Raw genomic sequence first — 15,920 nt, 5'->3', positions numbered from 1 at the left:
TCAAACCTGCCTGGAGTCCTAGGCGCTGAAGAAGGCTTTGGGATCCATAGGAGTAAGGAATATTTTTGGGAAGGCCTTCATTTAAGTGCCTGTTCCACGAGGGTCATGCTGCTCAGTGGTACATCAGATGTGTTGGCTGTGACATTCCCATTGAGCCCCAAGGGAGATCAGGTACCTGGAGAGGAATGAAGAGCTTTACATGCATTGTTGACATGGAACTTAAACTTTGCTTCCCTGTGTTCCCTTGTTTAGAGGATTACCCTGTGGAGCTGTGCATGCCCTCCTGGGCCTGTCGCAATGATTCAGCTGCTCTGCAGTCCTCAGCTTCATCAGGGGGAAACTTCCTCACCTAGCTGCTGCCAGCATGCTTTTGGCGACCCTGGGTGTCCTGTCAGCTGTTACAGGCCATTAAAGGATTTGTTTCTTGGTGTATGAAAAGGCTTAATTCAATTCTCATTCTCTCCTGGCATTCCTCAGAGGTGAGTGCGTCCCCTCAGCATGAATCCTCCAATGCCGCTAATTGACTTGAAAGTAGCTCGTGTCTCCTTGGAAATGTCACCCAGCCCTTTTCAAGTGCAATTCCAGGCAATCAGGATCAATATGTTTCTTTAGCTAAGGGTATTAGCACATGACTGACAGCCCTGCGGCATTAGCTTATTCATATGGACTTTCAGATGCTCATTTTTCTTCCCTGTCTCAGCTCCGGTCCCACTAAGGAGGGACAGAGCTTGGAGCAGAGCCATACCCTGAGCTGCAGTTGTTCCCAGAGCACTGGTGGGTACTGGCTGGCTCTCCCATGCCTGCCCCAAATCCATGGCTTGCTCATGCTTGACTCATTCTATGTCTCTCAGGTGAAATCAAACTTCATTGCCCCATCCCCTCGCTCATCACATGGTGGCCTCAAGGTGTTCCCGAAAGGACAGGGCTGGATTTCTCTGCCCGTGTTAATCAGCGCGCCGCTTCGTTTGATGGAAGAAAAGGTGTCAGCATATTTTGGCAGCACCTTTGCACAGAGAACACTGTCAGTGTAGCTGTTCCTCCTCAGATCACTGCCCTCTTGTGCTCTCAGGGAAGCTGCATTCAGCAGCAGAGGGCTTCCCTTGCTTTCCTCATCGTGTAACAATTGCAGGGTGGTCCTGGTGCCCAAAACATTTGGGGTTTTCATTATGTCTTCCATCAATTAGATATTCTTCTGCTTTCTTTTCTCAAAAATGTTTGTGAATTCATCTTCCCAGCACCCTGTGAGGAAGGGGCATGCTGCTCTCTCTGCTTAGAGACAGGGGTGAAAGCACTGGGAAATGAATTTAGGGAAGCTTACAAAAGTACTTGAGACTGAATTTAATCTGAGCCCAGGTGCCCTCTGCTTTCCTTGCCTCTCCTTTAATAAGGCTGCTACAGCTAATGCATCCACTCTGCTCCCCTGGAGAGACCTCCCATCCCTTCTGCACCCCAACTTTCCTTGGGAAGCAGAGGGGAACTCATCCCCTACTTTGGGAAACCCTCAGAAGGCTTACAAACAACAACTCAGGAACAGATCATAGAATATTTCATGTTTTCAAAGGCAAAAGCTGAGTTGCTGAGACACCATGTCCTAGGTGAGATGACATTTCTCAGGCTTGGTTCTTCTGGGTCCCTGCCACCCTGTTAGGAAGCAGTGCTCCCAGCTCTCCAAGAGCTCCTCCCTGGCATGTTAGAGCTGCAGGGAAAATGAAGATAGCTCCCAAGCAGCAAACACTAACATACAGAAGGATGGGGTGTGCTGCACTGGAGTATTGAGAAAACTTTGAGGACTTCTATGCCATGCTGTGAATTTGAGTGCAGGGCTGGTGATGGCACATCATCTGCCCCCACCTGGGATTTGTAACTGCTACCGAGGCAGAGGTGGGGAATCTGTCAGGGAGCTGCTGAGAGCACGATCCCCTAAGGCACATCAAGAGAGAAACAAGAAAGCCTGGAAGTTTTAATCTGTGAGTCTGCCTGCATACCTGCAGGTGTGTTAGCTTTTTGTGTCCTCTGGAATTAGTCAGTAAGGAGTTAAGGTGCGTGCCCTGTGAGACAGCCAGTGCGAGCGCATCCGAAACTCCGGCAATCAAAGGCAAAGCAACAATTATTAACGCCTCGGCGTTTAATGTGGCAGATCGCTTACGCCCCCAGTTAGATTGTGTGTTCAATTCCAGAGCCCTCGGAGTTGTCAGTCAGCAGGTCCATAGATCATGGCGACCTTAGCATCATGTCAAGGGGCTTCACTCCATCAGGCATAATGAGCATCTCCCACTGGTTTCTTCCCATCATTCATTTGAGATCCAGAAGTTCATCATGCAAATGACAAACAGTGTTAATTTTCTGCAAATAATTCCTCCAGATGTCCGCAGGATTCCAGCACTCCTTGCCTGGAACAGTAAAATATGTTTGTCTTCCTCCCTATAATTCATCACCAGGCCCACAAATCTCCACAAAGTCTCTATAAACAAAGCAGGATGCAGAGTGCAGATGATAATGGTTCACTGCAAACATGTCTCCGGGTGTCTCTGTGCTCCACACAAGAAAAAGAGTGGTGGAAGAGGTCCAGAAGTTTCTTCTCATGTGAGCTGAGTCTGACTGCATTTAATCTTGAAAATACAGTGAGTGGGATGGTCTGAGCCAAGCCTCACACAAGCACAAGTCATTGTGGGAGGAGAAACTCAGGAGGAATTTTTATGGCTTTGAAATTCAGGTCTGTCATTCTGGAATGGCTCTATCTGCAGTGAAACCTCACATCACTAGGGGACTCTCCATGAGATCCATGTTTTATCATGGATCTGCATCATTCTATGTTTTCTGATGACTACTAAAGCAATTAGCTAGAGTTTGTTTTCTCCAAGCATCTCTCAGTTTGTTGGATTCCAGATCCAACGAAAAATACACGAAGAGCTGAATTTCAGGGAGATTTGGACCATAGAGCACAAGAAGTTTTGGCTTGGATGAATTTGAAGATATGATGCAGGAGTTGGCTCCAGCCAGTGTATCTGGCTGGGAATAGGACAGACCCATGATGAGGCAGACAGAAAAATGAGTATTTTTGACTCACACAAGAGATCATCAGGCAGCTAAGACCCAAATCCAAGGAGGGTGGTGCAAATCCTTGACTCCTTCCCATGTTCCAAGTAAAGTTCAGAAGAATTTGAGGGTACCCAGCTTGGCCTCAAGCTTGAAAAGTCTCTTTACTTGAGATTTATTTGGTTGAATATGTATAAATGTATGTATTTTTTTATTTAGTTGGACATGGACAAAAACAAGGACGTCCCAAAACTCTTCCTCCTCTGTTTGCTGAGAACACCCAGCCACATATTCCTGCCTTACCCTGGCATCCATCAGGGGCTAGAGCCAGCCTGGGGGCTCAGTCCTGAGCTCCAGCATGGAAATGGCCTGACCTGGAGACACGTTAAGGATGGAGCCACCAGCTCAGAGTGAGGGTTGTGTGTGCTGGAGGAGAGAGCATCCCAAGCTCTGGAAGGTTCTGTGAGGGCCCAAGCCCCTCTTACCAGTGGCACAGCAGAGCAGTGTGTGGTGTCTGTCACCTCACAGAGAGCAGGTGGGTTTTTTTGCTCTCCTCTTCTCTTCTGTTTCCCACCATGCTTAACAGGCCCAGTGGATTTTTCCTCTCAATTTACCAGCTCCTGCCAGCCCTGGAAGCTGCTGCACCCCCTCCCTCTCTCACTGGCCTTTTCATATGGGAGGGTTTTTAAAGGTCCCTCTAAGCAGCAGCTGCTGTGTGGCTTTTTGTTTTTTTTGGTGTTTTTTATGATGGGCTAGAAATTAATTTCTTTTTCACTGGCGTTGGACTATCCATTCCCCATGTCACAGTGCAGAATGAGCTCGTAACTCTCCTGACTGCCTCGTGGCTGAGTTATGGGGTCTTCTGCAGTGTAGCCCAAAGGGTTTAATTTAACAGTGGATGTTGGAGGAAAGCAATGGAATTCTGACAACTGTCTAGTGCTTTTGCTGTCAGTGCACTTGGAAAATTTACCTTAATATTTGACTGAAAGGTTCCTTGTTTTAAATTTAGCTCAGGACTTCTTGTCCTTTCCATATATGGGAAAAGGTGGATGATTTTTATTTTTTTCCCCTCCTTCTCTTTTTGTTTGTCTGAAGATTGTAACCATGTCTCCATCCTCTCTAGACTGAGCATCACAAATGCTTTCCACCCCTCCTTGCCAACTGTCTCCTATAGATTTCCAGTCACTGTTGTCTGTCTCTCTTGGACTGTCTCCAATTGTTCACACCGTCTGGAAGATCAGCATCCCAAACTGGACAACACGTTCCAGCCGAGTCTTTAACAGTGCAAAGGCACACGAGGGTAACTTGCACTACTTGCACATGACATCTTCTCTGTGCTCTGATCCTGGTTGCCCTTGGCATGACCTTGAACCTGTTTTGGGGCTAGTGGGGTGAAGTGCTTTGGTTGCTGTCTGGGCCACCTGTGGTGGTCTCCTTGTCACCACACACAGACACTTACAAGGCCATCTGCTGTAGGAACCTGTGTCTCGGATCAGGGATGCTCGGGTGAGCTAATGTGAAAGGACAAAAGATGCCTGCTGCTTGCAGGAGCTGGAGCTCATTAACCCCCCTGCAGATGCTCCTCTGTGTACTTTCCTTCATGAGACTATTCACAGGCTGGTTTGATGTGCCTGATAATGGTGAAATTGGTGGAGTTGTGTCTCCTGGAGCGCTCTTCTCCTCACAGAACCATGGAGGAGCCATGGGGAAAGAAACAAATCCCTTGGTTTTGCCTCATCCCTAGCGCTGCTTTTTTGTAATTTCCCCCTACAACCATCAGCAGACTTCACGGTTTTTTAAGGCCCAGCTCATTTTTGGTCCCCTTAATGAGTAATAATATCTTAAGGCTGCTGTCCCATGGCTTTGTCTCTCACAGGGCAGCATCTAATCCCGTAGTATTTGCTCAGTTGAATGGTCACTGGTTTCTCTGGACTTGCATGGAGGACATGGTATGGATCCAAGTGCAGTTCACGAGCTGGGCTCTTGCATGAGGATGATGATAAACCAACAGAATTTGTTATGTTGGAAAAGACCTCTTAGATCATCAAGTCCAGCTGCCAACCCAGCAGTACAAAGCCCCCAGGTGTCTTGTGGACCAAACTATGCCCCCAGGTGCCACATCCACAGGTTTTTTTAATACTTCTAGGAATCATGATTCCACCACTTTCCAGGTTTGCTTGTTCCAGTGCTTGGACACCCTTCCAGTGAAGAACTTTCTCCTAATATCCAATCTACACCTCCCTTGGCACAGCTTGAGGCTGCTTCCTCTTGTCCCATCTTTATTCCCTAGGGTCAAAGCTTGACCCTACCTGGCTACAGCCTCCAGTCATGGAATTGTGGAGAGTGAGAAAATCCCCCTGGAGCTCTTTTTATTCTGGTTAAACAACCCCAGCTCCCTCAGCTGCTCCTCACTGGTTTTGTCCCTCCTTCTTGGCTTTGGGGTGTGGAGAGCAAAGCTGAGGCATTAGTTGTGAAGCAGGATGGCAAGTAAGAGTCATGAACAAGAGATTATTTGATATGGTTGTTTGTAGGCCAACCTGGCTGGAGGTGGAAGGAAGGGTGGGTCCAGCCAACAGCTGGAAAAGCTGAGTAGGAGCTTTCAACCTCCTTAGGGAAGGAGGGACTGAGATCCTTGAGTTGATTTCCTCCTGTTCTCCTGGGTCTAAAACAGAGCATGGATCTGACACACCCTGGAGACCTTACAGCTTTCTAGCAGTAGGGATGGAAATGCAGATGTATTGTGAGGGTCTGGAGTTACAGCTCCTCAGGTGATGCTTGTGTAACACCTGTCTCAGTGGAAATAACCAGAGAACCTGCGAAATCCCTCTTGTTGCTCAGGAGTTCACCCCCAGCTGGGGAAGGAAATCAGGATAACTGGCTTGTCTTGCCTTTAGCAGTGTATTTGAGGCAATCATCTATTTCTGGCACCACTTGGGCACTGTTTGCAGTCCAAATACTGACAAGTTCAGTGGGACAGGCCCTGTTTCTACCTCAAACTCATCTCCTGGAGTCAGGCAATTAGATGAGACTTTTTCATCTAAATGCTTTTTGTTTTGCTTTCTAATCTGTGGAGGGAAGCTGGCAGATATCATCTTTAAAGGTGAGGGAAACAGAGCCAATATTTTGTATTCCAGAAATCTCATTATTTTCCAACTAATATGCTGATTTTGGATGCTTGGGGTTTGGCAGTGGTGCAAGGGTCATTGCTGAAGAAAGCAGAAGCAGGCCCATCCTGGAGAAGCCTGCCTGGGTAAAATACACATTTTCTAAGAGTGGAAAACATGAATTCTCTGGGTCATGTCAAGGAATGAGGCCTTGTGGGTAATTTCCCTTTGGCTCTGACTTGATGAAAGCTTTTACAAAAGGAAAAAGTGTGTTTTAAGAAGTTACTTGATACTTATCTGTCCGGAGTGCTTTTCCCAGGCTGGATTTGAGGAGGGATTATCTCAGATTTTCATTTAGTTCTGAAATCCTGGGTATTGGTTTTATAAACTAAAACCCCTTCACAGCAGGTTGCTTGTTCTGTCTTGTTGTTTTAGCTTGATGCCTAGGAAGGAATTTAAATTTCCTGAATGGATGGGGCCTGCGCCTCGCTGGGGTAAATCAGCATCGTTCAAATATTTAAAGGCAGATGCATCAATACTGGCAGCTGAGGATCTGGCTTACTTTGATTAAAATCTGATCAAGATTACTCAGCCTTGCCAAGGGACTTGGATTACCAGTCTATAAAAAGAAGAGGAGGAGAGGAGAGGACATCAAATATAAAAATAATCCAATGAAGGACGTTAAGCTAAACTCACTGCAAATTGAACAATAATGAAAACATCCTCCTTAAGCAGGTGGAGGGCGGCAGAGCTTGGAGGCAAGCAGGGGGCTTGGAGCTGGGGTTGAGGTAGAAATATTGCCCTGGGGTTTCTCATGGGCATGGCTTCATCTTTTAAAGGCAGATTTTTTTTTCAAAGGAGGGCCTTGCTCATTAAAAAACCCCCAAGGAAGCGTTGCGGGAGGAGATGTGGGTGACAAATCCTTCGGAAAATCCTTGCCTCTGCTTCCTCAGGAGACCTGGGCTAGTGCCAAATCTCACTAGCAAAGAGGTGATTGAAGCTGAGGAACAGAAAATCAACTCTCTTACAGATTGCAGAATGTGAAATGTGCTTTTGTCTTTAGGGCTTCTTACAGGGGTTGAATTTCAACTCTTCCCTTCCATCACAGCATTTTTTTCACCCTGGTTCTTCATTAGTTTTTAAATGTAAAGCATATTCAAGGAATGTTATCGTGCCATGGGATTAGGTTTGATAGCCAGTGACTGATGGGGACACTGCACCAAGCTCATTGCTTGCTGAGCCATTTCAGGAGTCTGTCCAACCATTTGGCACGTGTCTAGATTTCCCAAGATTTCTTATGCTTATGGTCTCAGAACCCTGGTCTAATGGGAAGTGTCCCTGCCCCATGCCATGGGCTTGAAACTAGATGATCTTTAAGGTCCCTTCCAACCCAAACCATGATTCCCTGTGCTCCTGAGAAGTGCTGTAGTTATTAGTAGGGCAGGCACATTGGAGTCCTAAACTTGTTGGTTTTTGAAGCCCCCAAATCCCACTGAAGTCAGCAGATTTTTTCCCTCCTCTTTATGGAGCTTGCTGGAATGGGAAGGGAGCTCATCCCTTGGTGATCTCTATAGAAGACGTGGGTGGAAGGAGATCTATGGGTGTTGCAGGACTTGAGTGTCCTTTTGACAGGCCACAGTGAGCAAAACACATGGAGAGCTGGCTGGTCTGAGGCTGGAAGATGCTTTGACTGTGTCAGAGGACTCTGGGAGCCTGGAGCGTGGGGCTGAGTGGCCTTAAAATAGTCACAGAATCCTCGAGTGGTTTGGGTTGGGAGGGACCTTAAAGATCATCTACTTCCAACCTCCCTGCCACGGGGAGAGAGGGGAGGGAGGTGACGTAAAGTGACACATCTCGGATTGCTGGAGGGAGGGCGACAGGGTGGCTGTGGGACCTCCTGGGCAATTCTGTACATGGATGGTCAGTGCCAGCAGTGATGCCAGTCTGTCCCGTTTGCTTTAATCGCAGTGAGGGTCAGATGAGGATAAGATTGTCTTTTAATAAATACTTGTTAGCAAGTGCCTTTCCCTCCCCCCTCCCCTCTAATATTGTTCATTTTCCTTGCAGTAACACGTGTGTAGTTCAGCTTCTGTTGCTCCATGTGTCGTGCTCCATTACTCCATCTCACTCGCAGCCACAGAGAAGGAGGAACACTGCCAAGGCTTTTTCTGGGAATTTGCTCTGGTCCTGTGACTTCCCTGGTGGCACTCAACTGATGTGTTTTGTTTGCAGGGGGAATAAAATGCTCAGCTGTCAGAGACCAAGGCAAGGACCAGCCCCTCCTTCAGCTCTGTGTGTAGGTGCCCACACAGCCAAGTTTTGGGCCATGACTTTTGGGAGAGAAAAGTTGCTAAGCGATAAATGTGACCTTCTCGCTGTGTTTTAAAAGATGTGAGACTTAGCTTAAGGCATCCTTAGGATAAAGGTTCTTCATCCCCAACCTTTCTCAGGTGCAGAAACAAGGTTTCTGCACTCAACTGATGTGTTTTGTTTGCAGGGGGAATAAAATGCTCAGCTGTCAGAGACCAAGGCAAGGACCAGCCCCTCCTTCAGCTCTGTGTGTAGGTGCCCACACAGCCAAGTTTTGGGCCATGACTTTTGGGAGAGAAAAGTTGCTAAGCGATAAATGTGACCTTCTCGCTGTGTTTTAAAAGATGTGAGACTTAGCTTAAGGCATCCTTAGGATAAAGGTTCTTCATCCCCAACCTTTCTCAGGTGCAGAAACAAGGTTTCCAAGTGGCTGTGATACCCTGTGAAGAGGCAGCCCTGTCTGAGGTGTGACTGTATTCTCATGGGGTGTGAAACAGTGTTTAAAAACGTTGATAATTGAAATGCACTGGTGAACATGTTTTTCAGACACTTGCTTTCTTGCTGGAAACAGGATTATCCTTACCCAGGCTAAGTGGCTGCAGGGAAGGTGGAGCAGCAGTGCTTGGGCTGTGCCTTGGTTAACTCGAGGCTGAATTTCTGATGACTCAGAAGGGAGCCCAGCAGCCCCTCAGCTGTTTGCAGGTCTGAGGATCAGTGGTACTGTGCTTATGAACCAGCACTGCATCGAGCAGAGCTGGGACCAAAAGCCACCTCAGTGTCAAACTGCCTATAAAATAAAGCAGCTGAGGGTTCCCAAGTGTCAGGTTTGCACAGGGCACTCACAGGCAAGTTCCAGAGAAATAATAAGGTAGATGCTTATTATTTAATAAGAAGGTTCTTGCTGCTTGCTTCAGTTTCTTTCAGGCCATGAGAGGGAGCAGGGGAAATTTGAGCCATCTGATGTACATTAGTAATGAGAGACTAATGTTGTGCATGAACAGGGGCTTTATTGCTGCAGGAGCTGGGGATATGAGTATCTCATACTTTCTGATTTATAATTCCTTCCTGATCCGGAGTCTTTGGTCAAACGTCTTTGTACACAAAGCCTGAGGAATATTTGATGGGAAAACCCTTTTTTTTTCATGAGACATGCCTGCAAACCTTTGCTGCCAGGTCACAGCAGCTTCAGAGCATTTGTCCACCAGAGCAGGCCAGAATGACACGGGGTTGGTAAGCAGTGGTCAGTAGTTTGTGTAGCTCCACAACCCACACCTGTGTCTGCAGCATCCCGGCCTGCAGAGCCTCTCTGCTTGCTCAAGAGGTGTTTCATCTCAGCCCTGGCTCTTCAGGTTGTTCTCTGAGCTGTGCTTAACCCTCTGTTCCACCTGGATTTCTTCTCTCCAAGAGCTGGACAGGCCAGCTGCCCACGCTCAGTTGTAACTCCCTTCCTTCTTACCTTTTTTCCTTGAGAGAAGAGGGTTAATGTGGATTTGGCTCCTTTTTGCACACCCCTAATAACTTTCCACCCTGATGGCTGATTGCAGCTCTGTGTGCCAGAGACCTTAAAGTTAACGAGCTCCTACCAGCTTGATAGAAATAGATGGCCAGGGAGAAGACTTTATCTTTGTCAAAGGAGTTCAATCCTTATCAGTGCAAGAGCATCTGTGTCTGAGAGAATGAGGAAGAGAGATGTCATGAATCTGTGGGGAAAACTGTTCTTGGAAAGAGTACCCTACTGCATCCTGGGGAATCCCACTGGGATATGTAACTCCATGGGAAATGGAAGTATTGCTGGCCCTGCTAGGGGCTGAGCACTGTGTGAGGCTTTCTGTTGTTTGTTTTCTCTGCATCCTTTCATCAGAGACTAGAAGTGATGTACGTGGTGTTGCCAGCCCAACTTTGAGCAGGAAGCACAGGGACAGGAGCCTGGTACTGGAGCAGAGGGTTGCAGCCTGATACCCAGGGTGATGAGGCTGTTTTAGCCTCTGGCTGGTTGATTGGGCATCTTTCTCCTCCAGCAGCACTTGCTTTCCCTGGGGAATAGCCCCTGTTTCTAGGATGGTCCTGGAGCTCATCACCCAGCTCCCTTCCTGCCCTCTTTGCCTTTTGCAGAAGGCTGTTTAATCAAGGGTGTATCAAAATCCATCTGTCTACACTGGTGTCAACAACTTGGCTTCAGGGACATTTTAAATCATTTTCTAACTGCATTCTGTAATGGATTTTGTTGCTGAGAGAATGGAAAGCAGGGCAGCAAAGGTGTTTTAATTACATCTGATTGTGGCATCTCGCAGACTTGCCCTGTCAGTTGTTCTGGCACAGCACCATTCAGAGCCTGCTTTTGCCAGCACAGATATGTTAGCTGGGGTTGGGGGGGTTACTGATCACAGAGAAAATCATTGATACTTAACTACTGACATTATCTTGGAGCTGTGTCTTCTTTTTCTACCTTGCTTTTGGTGGCATCAACTTCTCCCACTTTAGAGGATTCCAGTCCTATATCATGTCATTTGGGAGCAGTGAAAACCATTCACCTGCCCTATTGTTGTGTGGGCACCATATTGGGGTGGAGCACAATTGCTGTGCTTGCTCTGAAGAGAAGCTGTGCTGCTGCAAGGGAAATGTCCCTCTCAACCCTTTCCCCAGCTCACATCTTGATTTCACAGCCTGGGTAACATAAAAACAGCTTGCCTTTTTCTGTGTCAAGCAGGGGAAGATTGAAATGCTGTCTCCAGCAAGACTATCTGGGAGAAGAAGGAGGGAATGTGACAGGGAAAGGCTGATGGTCTCACTAGGCTGAAACACCCTTGTCAGAACCCTGGGACTGGATCAGCAGGAGGCAAGGGTGTAGTAGATGCAATAAAGCACATTTTTGGAAGTGCCTGCTCACCACACAAGAGGAACTCCAGCTGGGTACGTGTGGGAATGCCAAGAACTATTGTATCTGTACACATTTAAGGTGTATTTTCACTGACACTCGGGGCTCATGGACTCTGCAATGCCTGCGTGTTTCCTGGAGCACTCAGCAGGTAGCAGCTCCCAGTGCTCACACTTTGACTTTCCATTTCAAACTGCTTAACAGGCAGGAACTGTTTGAAACTAACCTGGGGCTTGGAGGAATGGGAGTCCGAGGAGGAGGAGGGCAGAGCTGATGTCATTTCTATACATGACTGCTAATATTGCTTCCATTTTTCCCACAGCTTTTGGCTCTGATTTAATAGGTAGCTCGATCCTCAATATCCACAATTTTTCAATGTGGGAATGTGTTTGTGTTCCTGACAACACTCATCTGTGTCATTTCCTCCTCTTAACAGTGATAACCTCAGCTGCAGATTAGAAGTGCTTTGTTTGTGATTCTTGGGTGCTCTGCACTTGATGCATCATCTCCCGACAGATGCAGGGCAGACTCCGCTCCTCTCCTCTGGCCTGGGTTGCAGTGATGGATTAAGTAGGTAAGTAATAGAGTGGTAATGAGATAACCACTGACATCAAGCATTAACGTGGGAATAAATGAAGTTACCAGCCAGAACTAATGGCCTGAACTATCACTGGGTTGTAATTAATGAGTGTGGTGGCTGAGATTTACAAGGATATTTTAGGATGCTCCTTGCATGCAGCTTTGGGTTTTATGGCTTGGTTGGAGAGAAATCGGTTAATGCCAAGAACTTAATGAATGGGCAGAAGCTGTTCTTTGTCAGTTTGTAGTGCCCTTCTTGTGGAAGAGGCCAGAATGGCACATGTGGAGTATCTGCTTTTTCATTACTTCTGGGACTGGAGGAGGGTAGGATGCTGTGGCCTCTTGGTCTCTCAACTTCTCAGTGTAAGGTATCTTGCAGCTCTTTGTTCCTTCTGTTTTATTAGGACAGAGAAGTAGGGATCCTGGTGGAAGCAGTGCATCTGAAATGAACCTATGGACAAGTTCACTTGTGTGTAGAAGAGATTGCCATTGATGTGGATTCTCCACCCAGGACCTCTGAACTGAGCAATGACAAGCTGCCCTGTTCTGCCCCATGAAGGTGTGGGACTTCTGGTTTCCTCTTCAGCTCTTCTCCTTCTTGCTGCTCTGGCTCTGTCCCCTGCCTGTCACTCCCTCCCTCACCCTGCTCTGATGTCCATGTGATCCAACTGCCTGTACCTCATGAAGGAGTTTCCTGGAGCAGGAAAAGAGGTGTCCATGCCCAGAGGGCTTTGTCTGGAGACCTAGCCCTCCCTGCTCACACAGCTTTCTCTGCATGTGACCCTGCTTAACGCTTCTCAGACATGTAAGAAACATTTCAGAGGTGGTTGCTAGGCTCTTGCAGAAAACACAGCAGAGCAGTCAAAATTCTTCATGATAATTGGTGGGAATACTCCAGCCACCTCACTGCTGCCTTCCTCAACTTTCCATGGCAACCCTCCCTCTACAGCAGCCCAGGTGCTTGTGGTTGGATAGAGTAGGAGTTTTTGAGTCCTCTGTCTTCCAAATCACCCCTTGGAGCATGGAGGGAACATCTGTACTTTTAAAGTATGGGCATCATGTGATGCAACAAATAACTTCACTTGTTCTAAACATATTCCTTTTTTATGCTGGCAGAGACAGAAAACTTTGGAAATGTGCCTGAATCACATGCTTTGCATTTCTTTGGTGGAAAGAGCTGTTACCTTGTTTTCTAATGGGGAGAGAGGTGCAGAAACATGTGAGTGTTTCTTTTCCTTCCCATGGTCTGAGTCACCACACCTCTCTGTGCTGGAGAGAGGAGTGGGACCACACTCAGCATCTGGTGAACAAAGGGAAGGACAATCCTTTTCTCTCTGGCAGAGACAGCCTGGATGGAGCTGTGGTGTCTCCTACAGGAGGCCAGGATGGTGGCTGGAAGGAACAGAGATGAGAGAGAGAGAGAGGTCAGGCATTGCCTCATCCTCATTTCTGCTCCCTGCTGTAAACAAGGGTATGTGGGACACAAGACAAGACAAACAGGGAAACTGCCTGTTGGATGATACCCAGCTCTGCCAGCCTGGGCAGAGCTGGGCATTGCAGAGCAGAGGCATCTGCCTGCTCCCTGCTTCTCTGAAGCATTCTCCATGCATGTTCTAGTACCATTATCTTTTTCCAGACCTGTTTTACAGGAATTTTTAATAATTCCAGGGGAAAATGAGACTCAACTGGCTGCTGGCAAACCCGGCCCAAAACTGCCCAGATTTGGGGAGGTTGCCACTTTGTCTGGAAGCAGTGCTTATCCTTGGTGCAGGCTCTGTAGTTCCCTTCCATGTTGAAAAGGAGGAGGAAGAAATTCCCACTTGCTGGAGCAGCACAAGCTAAGACCCAAACTGAACAAAGAATGGGCAGTGTATTCAGGGATATGTAAATCCTCCTCCCCCAGCCTTGGGGAGTTTATTGCCCTCCACAAGTACACAGTGGCTGTCATTCCTGAGCAGCCCAGGCGGGCTGTTAAATGACAAGGGAAAATTACCCAGTCTGTTCTCCAGAAGGCAAGTGAGTAGGAATTTTCCTCCAACAGGTTCAGGACAAAGTTAATGTAGGAAAAGCCATTAAAATTACCGCTGGTAAACAGGGATAAAAACCAGCGGGGTTGTAACAAAATTTTGACCAGATTGGGTTTCCCAGCTGTCATGCTGCACACTGTCTTAAAGGAAGGGGGCAGACAGAGGGGGTAAGCTGAGCTCAGAAAAGTCTTGCTGGAGAGGGCTGTAGGGTTGGGGCTGGGGCATCTGGCTCATTTGGCACCAACTTTATGGTCCAGCCCTCTAATCTCCTCAGGCTGGCTATGTTTTTCTAGGAAGCAGTGATGCTGTTTTTTTCTGATGGTCATTACATGTTTTATATATTCTTGTTATTCATCTGCTGTTCTCCAGAGGCTGCCCTCCCCATTCAAGCCTCACTTGAGGGCTCTGGCAGGTGTTCTCTGTGAGTTGGTTTGGGAGCAGATCTGGGGCTGTTGGGGCAGCAACTTGATCCAAGAAACTTATCCTGAGTTCAGATGAGAAAGGTGTAAAGAGGCATAGCCATGTGATACTACTCTCTTCTAGGTAAATAGCTTTTTCCAGCCCCAGAGCCTGCTAACATGAGCCAGGCAGCTTCTCCAGAATGTCTGGCACTGGATGTTCAGCTGACTTGACACACTTTGGAGTAAGTCAAATCTACTATAACCAATCCAAAATTTCTATACCCAGAATAGAAGTAATGCCCCATATTTTCAGGTGACCACTGATGGTACTGGGGAGAAGGGAGAGGTACAAAAGTAGTCGGTCTTGCAGTGTCTGAGGGAGTTGGATTGTGTTTTTGGAAAAAAGAAGGCTGGAGTCTGAGCACTGCCACCTTCAGCACAGATGCTGACATCCATAGAAAACTTTCCACTGCACAAGTCAGTGAAAACAGCAGCAGAAGTATCCTTAAATTCCTCAAAAAGTATCACATCCCTTGTATGTCTTCCTAAGGAGGCTGTGTGTGCTCAGAGTTCAATGGTTTTGATGGTCCTGTCCTGGATGGTCAGGTTTGGCAGGTTGGGTGGTTTCTGGAATCTCCGTGCAGCAATCACAGAGCCACGTGAAGCTGCCCAGATAAGGGGCTGTGATGCCTCCAGCCCAGTGCAGGGAACTAGAGCTGGATGTCTGAAATTATCCTCTGTGAAGAGATGGAGGAGAGTCTGGACAGGTCACGCCTCTTGCTGGAATAGAAAGCAGTGTGGAGAGAGGCCCAACACACAAGGATTCTTTTTGAGCTCTCATCCCTGTGGGAATTCACAGGGCTGCCTCTGTAGGGAGGCAACAGCCCCTTTTCACCAGTCAAGCTGCTGTCAGGTTGGTGTCTCAGAGGTGGAGAGCTTTCTTTTGTTTTTTCTGAGACATCACCAAAGAATCAGAGTGACAGAATTATTTTTGTGGAAGTAACTACGTGAAACATTTTTTTTATTTGGATTATTTGAAAACTGAAACTGCTCATGGGTTTTAAAATTCATGTCCCCTCCAGGTTGCCTTACTTTGTTTTGTTTCTTATTCCCTCTCCCTTATTCCTCAGAGGGAACCATCCAAACCTACACAGTATGTTATTTCATGCAATCGTTTTGCAGTCGAACCTAGGCTGGAAATGCTTCTGGTGATTCATTTGTCTGAGAAATTTAAAAAGGCTTGGATGGAACAGAAACCAGGCTGGTTCAGGGAGAGTTTTCTTGTGTGTGAAGACCCATTTTAGCGGGGGAGTTCTTTTTTATTGGAAAAAGAAGTTTTCATAGGGTTTGTTTGGGAGACTTGGGCTCCAGCCATTCTTCTGTTGCAGCTTTTTGTATGGTACAAAGATCTGGAGCCTGACTATCCCAGTTCCTGCTTCCCACGTCTGCTGCATTGCAGAGTTCCATGATTCCAGTGCCTTGAGCCTTTTCTTCTTTAGGGTCACTGCTTCTGCAGTGTGGGATGGATGTGATGCCATTTTTGCTTTGAGTATACATTGTCTCAGCTCTTTCCCAAACAGAAATATTG

General features: G+C 47.2%; 1 long non-coding RNA gene across 1 annotated transcript in view; it reads left to right on the top strand.

Annotated features, from left to right (window-relative positions):
• LOC131581163 (uncharacterized) overlaps nt 1-12,610 on the top strand; it is a 40,879-nt gene extending 28,269 nt beyond the window's left edge. Inside the window, exons 2-3 of the long non-coding RNA XR_009278019.1 lie at nt 11,762-11,899; nt 12,309-12,610. This is a non-coding gene — a long non-coding RNA (uncharacterized LOC131581163). The remainder of the gene's footprint in view (nt 1-11,761; nt 11,900-12,308) is intronic.
• The last annotated feature ends 3,310 nt before the right edge of the window (nt 12,611-15,920 follow it).

The sequence above is a fragment of the Poecile atricapillus genome, chromosome 7 (genome assembly GCF_030490865.1).
Source record: "Poecile atricapillus isolate bPoeAtr1 chromosome 7, bPoeAtr1.hap1, whole genome shotgun sequence".
In the NCBI taxonomy this organism is placed as follows: Eukaryota; Metazoa; Chordata; class Aves; order Passeriformes; family Paridae; genus Poecile; species Poecile atricapillus.
The sequence above is the reverse complement of the archived record's forward strand: the minus strand, read 5'-3'. Positions and strand labels throughout refer to the sequence as shown.